This window comes from Falco peregrinus, chromosome 2 (assembly GCF_023634155.1).
Source record: "Falco peregrinus isolate bFalPer1 chromosome 2, bFalPer1.pri, whole genome shotgun sequence".
Lineage (NCBI taxonomy): Eukaryota > Metazoa > Chordata > Aves > Falconiformes > Falconidae > Falco > Falco peregrinus.
Window position 1 is genome coordinate 85773734 of NC_073722.1, and position 7501 is coordinate 85781234.

Below are 7501 nucleotides of genomic sequence, written 5' to 3' on the forward strand. Positions count from 1 at the left end.
TGAAGTAACGGGCTTTTCAAGGTATGACATATAACCTTCAACTTCTGGCTGAGGAAAGCTGCAACAAGGCAACAGACTGTAGTGCAAAGACCCTGACCTGCTTCCTCTTCTACAACCCACTCCTGTCACCGCTGGAGCCAGCGTACTGACCCAGGACTGCAGTAGTTTATTGACACAGACAAGCAGCACACGGCTGGTCTCCAAGTTTGCAGCTCTGCATATTCCCCCTGGCAACTCATATCCCAAATCAGAAACATTGAGCTTGTCTTTGAACACAAACATAATCTCAGGCTCAACCAACTGATTCTCCAGCAGGAATATAAAGAAGGACAACAGTCAGCTACATCAGTGAACCTAAGCCATGAGCAAGTAGTGTAAATGGTATGGTATTTTACAATATTGACTGTCTTTTTTTTATATATATATACACATATATATATATATAATTTCATGGAATACTTTGTTTTGTTCATCCATCTAAGCTTCAAAAGACAAATTGAAGCTTTCTTCTAGCCAGAAAAATAGCAGTGAGTACACGTAAGTGCAACAACTGTAGTTTAAGTGACATAATGCAACAGTACCATTACAAAAAACACCTGATATATGGCAAAAAATCCCGTACCATATTAATTCAAGTAAATGGGCTAAGGGAGTAGAAAAAGAAATATGAAAACAAGCATGCATCCAACATGTACTCTAACTTTAGAAGCTTCAAAACATTAAAGAAATATTTTCCATCAAGTTTCATTGCTAACAACATTTGAAGAACCCTCTTTCAGCAAAAGCTGACAGTTTGAAAGGTTTCAATTTACTTTTTTCCCTCCTACTTTTGCTTTTAAACTACCCATGATACAGCACAGCATCACAGTGGCACTGTGTTAAGAGGATCGAATTCTCTGGTACTTTAATCTTAAAGATTCTTCACACTTTCAGCCTTATTCTTATTCAGCTACAGGAAGGGAAATAATCTGCCTTGGATTTTACTCCACATTTCAAAATACCAAAACCATCCAAACAAGAACTGCTTGTGTACAGGGCAAAGTCTTTGTTTTGACTGGCACCCAGGAGGAATTATGACATACTATCATCAAAGCAAACTGCAAATTATGGGGTAAGCAAAACAAGTTTTCTCAGTTTTCCAAGTCTTCTCATCAAACAAATATCTTTGTAATTAAACAGGTAAAATCTATAGGAGTTATAACCTTGGATCCAATGTAGTTTGGTGTTTTTTTTTTTTTAAGTTAACTACAATCCACACAGAAGATGTTTCCCGAGCGCATGAAAAGCACATGCAATTTTATTATGTATATACTTCTAAATAAAATTCTATCTGATTTTGGAGACATGTATACACCTAACAGAAGTATTTAACACATTCACATCACAGACATGTGCAAAAATGCATTGTTCTGCAGTGAAAGTACGCATTTCCTTCGTACAGTTCTGTATAGGAACCACTGCTGTCATAATTTTCATCTTAGCATTGAGTCTTGTATTTGTGCCTTGGAAAGAGGCACTTCAAGAAGTTTGAGAACCAAGCTAAAGTTATTAAAGTTTCATTTAGCCCTAACACTGCATGGAAACCTTTGGGGTGATTTTTTGAGAGATGTTTCTTCAGAAAAAAAAAAAAGAGATGGCACAGCTATGTAGTTATTAAACACAGATATTAAAACAGTTTGAATTTGACATATTTCTGCAAGCTTCCTTAAAAACTTACCAAAACTTGGAAGATGTAACAAACCAATCTGAATAAGATATCACAAGATAAGCACTGAGCACACACCAAAACTGAGGTCTTTGTGAAAGTCATCATCTCTTTCCACAGCATTTCATCATCTTGACAAGACCACTAGGGCAGCCAGATACTGTCACTGTATCTCCAGATGAATAACGTAACAGATAAGGACAAAGAGTGAAGATTTTTAGCCAAAATGCAAATAAGAAATTCCATATTTTCAAAAGTCTGGTTTTCATCAACTTTGACCTCAGTTGGTTTCTTACCTCTCAAACATTTGCTTTTCATAATCCCACTGTTCTAACAAAGCTCCTTTAAAGTCCTCTAATCTATGTGTATTTGTAAAGCCATACAGGTCCTTTGTCAAAGCTTCTATTCTAATCTGGGAACTTTAATTTTCGGAGAAGCCAATTCCTTAGTGGTGCGGAAGCATCGAGATGAAGGTTCAGTGAACTCAAGGTCAGTAAGCCATGCATTTCTTTTGACTAGTATTTGTTCTTGACAAGCAAGCTGCTCACAAATCCCTTTTGCAAGTTTAAGGCTCTGTGTAGCCTGCAGAGACAAAATTAGAATATAAACATCTACTCACTAGAGAAAACAAGGGAGTTATTGTCACTGTAAAGAAGGAGACATCTAAACCATACCCCCTCTGCATTAATTCCATTATTGTGCACAGGCAAGCTGACAGTTATACCACCGAGTAAACTGCAGTTATCTAGTCAAATGATCATTTAATGTTCTTTATTTTACTTTTTCTAAAGAAAATTGATTTCTTGCTATTTATGTTCAGGGTATTTCATTGTGCTGTGATTATAAACTAGACTGAATGCATTTCCACTGACTCCCTGCAAAGTGTGTTTTATAATCCCTCCTGTTTGTACAATGCAAGATGTCTTTTTTAATTGCTAGTCTTTTTTTTTTTTTTTTTTTTTTTTTTTTTAAAGTAGAATGCATGCTTGTTTGTTTACTCAGAAGCTCTGAAAGAGCTAGGCTGGACTCCAGCCTCTAGACAAGCTGCTATGAGATATGGAAGGAAATATCCCCAATAATGATGTTTGCTGTGTAAATGATGGAACCGCCTACAGCCCATTAAACTTCATCAAGGCTTTGCAGATATTTGAAGTTTAACTTGTAACGACAATTCCTAGGGTAGGTTCTGGGTCATAATTGTCACTTGTGTCACATCAGGTGTTCTCTTCTACTCTGTTGTGTGATACAGCACCCGACGGCCAGCAGCCAGGCAGGGGACAGGTTGGCAGCTGGAGTTTCCAGCCCAAGCGGCCGGTGAAGCACAGCACCGCTGGAGCCGGCAAAGGTTGCACAGCAAGAGCACTCGGACTGAAACCCACATTTCCAGAGCCTTTCTCCCACACACCAATTATCCCTGTATCTCTGCCCTGCTCTTCTAGGGCACAGAAATAACATGAGATGACAAGACAGGGAGTGCTACAGTAAACTGTGTTAAAGCTGATGAAGAGGCAAAGGCATGGCCAAACTGCAGCCGGGCAGCACTGCCCCGCGTGGGACATGGGCACCGCGCCGAGTGGGTCCCGGCCACCCCAGGCCCACCACAAACACTGGGACGGGCAGTTCCTGCTGCTGTTAAACAGCACCAGGAGAAACGTCCATATTGCAGGAATCAGCATGCAGTTTAGCAGCGGATTTTCAGGTTTTTTTTGTGCAAATTACTTCATGTTTGAGGAAAAGAAGTGATCACTCCTTGAGAAAGTGCAAACTTTCCAGCTCTCCTCAAGTACTGCTAATGTAATTAGTTTAACCACCCCCAGGTTGAGAGCCTTTTAAGAACAGACATTTAGGCACAGGTTTTGAAACGTGTTCAACATCCTGTGATTATTTTTTTTTCCTTTCCTTTCCACATCTCAGTATGTAAAACCTTATTGCTGTGGAAATAAAGGTGTGAAAAATCAATCAGGGACCTCTGCAAGCTATTAAAAACCTAACATAGCATTACAGCTTTACCACCAGCACTTAAAAAGAGGCTCTCTATGAAACGGTGTGGGAAATATTCCACGACACAAGGATTTTGACAGACATACAGAGTATCTTGAATAATCCAGCAACTATTTACCTAGAAAACCACAGTCACTTTCACAAATACATAGCTCTATAAATATTATTTTACTGCTGATGTTTTACTATCCTTTCTTGGTAAAAACACTGCATGTAAAAACGTTTGTTTGGAGGGAGGGGTTGGACTTCATTGTCAATATCATTAAAAAAAACCAAAGAAAAATGTAGGGGGAGGTTGTTCTCACCCACTCTTTAATGCCTGTTTGCCTTGTCTGTGACACTATTTATTGCTTTTCAGATATGAAGAAATACTTCTCCTGCTGCCGGCTTTCATTCCAGGCTGACAGTGGGGGAGCAGATGAGGAGCCCTGGGTGCTGCGTGGTGCAGGCAGGACAGCCCTGTCTCCGGCAGCTTCGCCACCCAACACGGTAGTGCAAGCGCCAGTGAGCAGCCCCATGACATGCAGTGGGTAAGGACAAGGTGACGTGCTTTCAGTGGGAGTTCAGATCTCTGCCTCCTCCTCAAACACCTGAACACCTTACCCAGCTGTCATCCCTGCGTTCCAAACACTGTCCTGATCACTGTACCCTGCTGTCACTTCAAACCTGCAGCTATGGGACATTTGACAAAGAGCAATTCCTATACTAGCATCTTACCCTAGTTTCAAAGAACATGGGCATAAGTTTGCATTCCAGTATTCCCCCTGTTAGTGCTGTAAAGACTGAAAGACCTTTTCTACTTGACTCCAGTGAAGATCTGTAGGAGGCATCCTTTTGTCTATCTTGCAGCCGGATGCACTGCAGACCCTGTATCAGAGATGCTACAGTCCCAATCACCTATAGCATCCACCAGACGACCCTGAAACACTCAGGAAAAGAGAGATCTTGGCAGCTGAAGAGTTGACAGTACCCTCCCACCCTGCTGTCCCCAGCAACAAGGAATTTTCTTGGCTGTCCATACAGAAAATTCATGAAATCTTCAGTGAATAGCACAGAACAGAGGTCAGCAAAAATACAGGAGTCACTTCATCAGCACAAGTGTCAGCCCTTTGCCTACAGTAAAAAGTAAAGTTCATCACAGCTTAACTCAACAGGGACAAATCTACATTTGAAAGAATGAAAAGCAAATAACTCACCTCAATCCAGTCTTGCTAAACCCTGCTCTCATACTTCCCAGCTGCCCAGACTGGAGAGTGTTATGACACCTTTGCAGGACGCATTTAATCAGCAGCATGACCTGACCTGTTCTACAGGGAGAGCCCTTTATGTACGCTTTCCAGCTCTGACCTGTGCTGCAGCATTGCTGGAGCTTACTCTACCGTTACAGCACACTTTTCTGTCACAGGAGACTTGTATCCTGTGTGGCATGGGCCATTAGCTCTCTCCGAGCTCAAAGCAGCACTAGCTAACTCCAACCACCTCGGCCACGCTTCTCTTTTGGTTAGACAGGAGCACACTAGCACTCTAAATAACGCCTTTCAAATTCCCAGCTATGCCTTTTTAATGGATCCTCCTTAAAACAACAACAGCTTCTAGAAACAAACTCTTTGCTGGTTAGATGTGTTTCCCAGAATTCTTAAAGGCAAACAGCTGAAGAAGGGGTATGCCAGACGAACACATTAAGCTCTGCATGATTGTGTGCATGCACTCACTTTATTTTGTAGACAAGTCATTAGCAGAGCTATTTTCCAGTCTGATTAAGAGGAAAATCCAAGAGTTGTAAAGTTGAACTTGCAGGGCCTGATTCTCTGCTGGTTCGTAGAATTCTACGGAAAGTTTCAGCTAAGGCAACTGTAAGACAATGCTGCGTGAGGACCAACCTCACCAAAATCACCAGGACCTCATCCATCAGCTTCAAAAGACCTGAAAGACATACCATACCATCTCATTTAGTGACCATGATAGTGGAGCTATTCCCAGGAGAGGTCAAATTGCAAGTGAGAACTATGGAGAGTTGTGAGAAAATTATTCTCCCAGGCTTTGGTTTGTTTTAAGGAGAAACCTTCATATCTCTTGGCCACAGCTCCACTTCTTCCAGGTTTGCAAGAAAGTTCACATCACTGATGGCACTGAGCTCATGTAAGTGTCAGTTATTTTGGAGTCTCTCCAGAGAGGAATATTTTGACAGTCATATTCTGTTCATTATTCTTCCAAGAGAGGAAATACACACGTCGTTATCTAAAGGAATACAGTCAGCCCACCATGCTCTTGCCTGACTGGCTTACTTATCTTGATAAATACCGGCTAAGATCAGGACTTAGTGCCATTAGATGTGTCTAAAACATGAAGCTGTCATTACTGTGTCAGCACCAAGGATTGTTTCCAACCGTGATAATGGTGAGGCCACAATTTGAACAAAGACAGATTTTACTCTGAAATGGCCTACCACACCAGCTGGTTCCCATTACAGCACAGAGACCTTTTGCTCATGATTATGAGCTTCACCATTATTTTTTTTTAATTGGAAACCAGAAATATCCTCCCCATCTATGACTCATATTGGACCTAGCAAACAGTTTCCTCATGGTTAGGGGCTGGCAGAGCTGACGTCTGCAACAGCTCAAAGATCTGTTTGATCCAAAGCCTGAAGAACACTGGGTTCAGCGAAGAGCTCCAGACTGCAACCAGCCCTGCCGCACAGACCCTGCGCCCTGTCCTCCCATGCTGCCAAAGTGCCGTCAGCAGCAGCACGTGCACCACATATGTTGAGTTAATGAAACACGATGTTGATGCAAGAACACATCTTCTCCATACCACCTTTCTGACTGGTCTTCAAAGCACAGGTCAGCTCTTAGGTAAGTGATTTCATACCAACAGTGAGACAAGAAGAATTCAAATTCATTCTGACCCCACTCAGCCCAACATTTAAGCAAAATACTTAAGTACTTCCTTGTCCAAAAACACACTTAAGTATGTGGCTTAATTTATAAAAGGTAAGCAAATACTTATGTGCTTTGGACTGTTGAACTGGCAACTATTATACCAACTGCTATATATGTATATATAATTATATATAGACAACTGTTGTTAAAAATATTTCTATACCTGGTTTTAATCTCAGGTTTTAAGGATTCTCAGTGGGTTTGTAGAAATTACACAGCCCTGCAAACAAGCATAATTACATATATCATTCAGCTTGCTTTCCATTTTTCCTCACAGAGATCCGTCCCTGCAAGGCAGCAACCTGTGCTTTATTCCCCTAAGCCAACACCTGAAGCTGTGTCGTGTTTCTGTTCCCATCAGACTGAGTGCAGAAGATTTCACATGAATGTAGATTTATGACTTGCTGCTTGAACATGCAATGTCAAGTGTCCCACTGAGTTTTATTGAGTTGGCTGTGGCAGTACCTACTACCCAGTGCAGTATGATCACTTCAGACTTTAATCCTGCCTAATCCTGTTCTACAGGGTTTCATATTTCCCCCCTAGCCTCTTTGCCTGACAATTTTGGCATCTATACCACACACATTATGTTACTTATATTGAAAACCAAGATCAGCTGGGCATCTCAAAGTTAGGACTTCTGCTGAACACAGGGCTTGTCTGAGACCCAAGCAGCAGCACCTTGTATTCCCACCCCTGTGTTCTGTCCAATCTTACCTCAAAATACTTAGATTTGGTTGTACTGAAAGCTCCCCGCATTTTGCTCAGCATACACTTTAGTTGGTGGCATCTCTTATTTATGCTCCATTGTAATGCAAATCGTTTGCAGCTATTCAGCATAACAATACAAAGA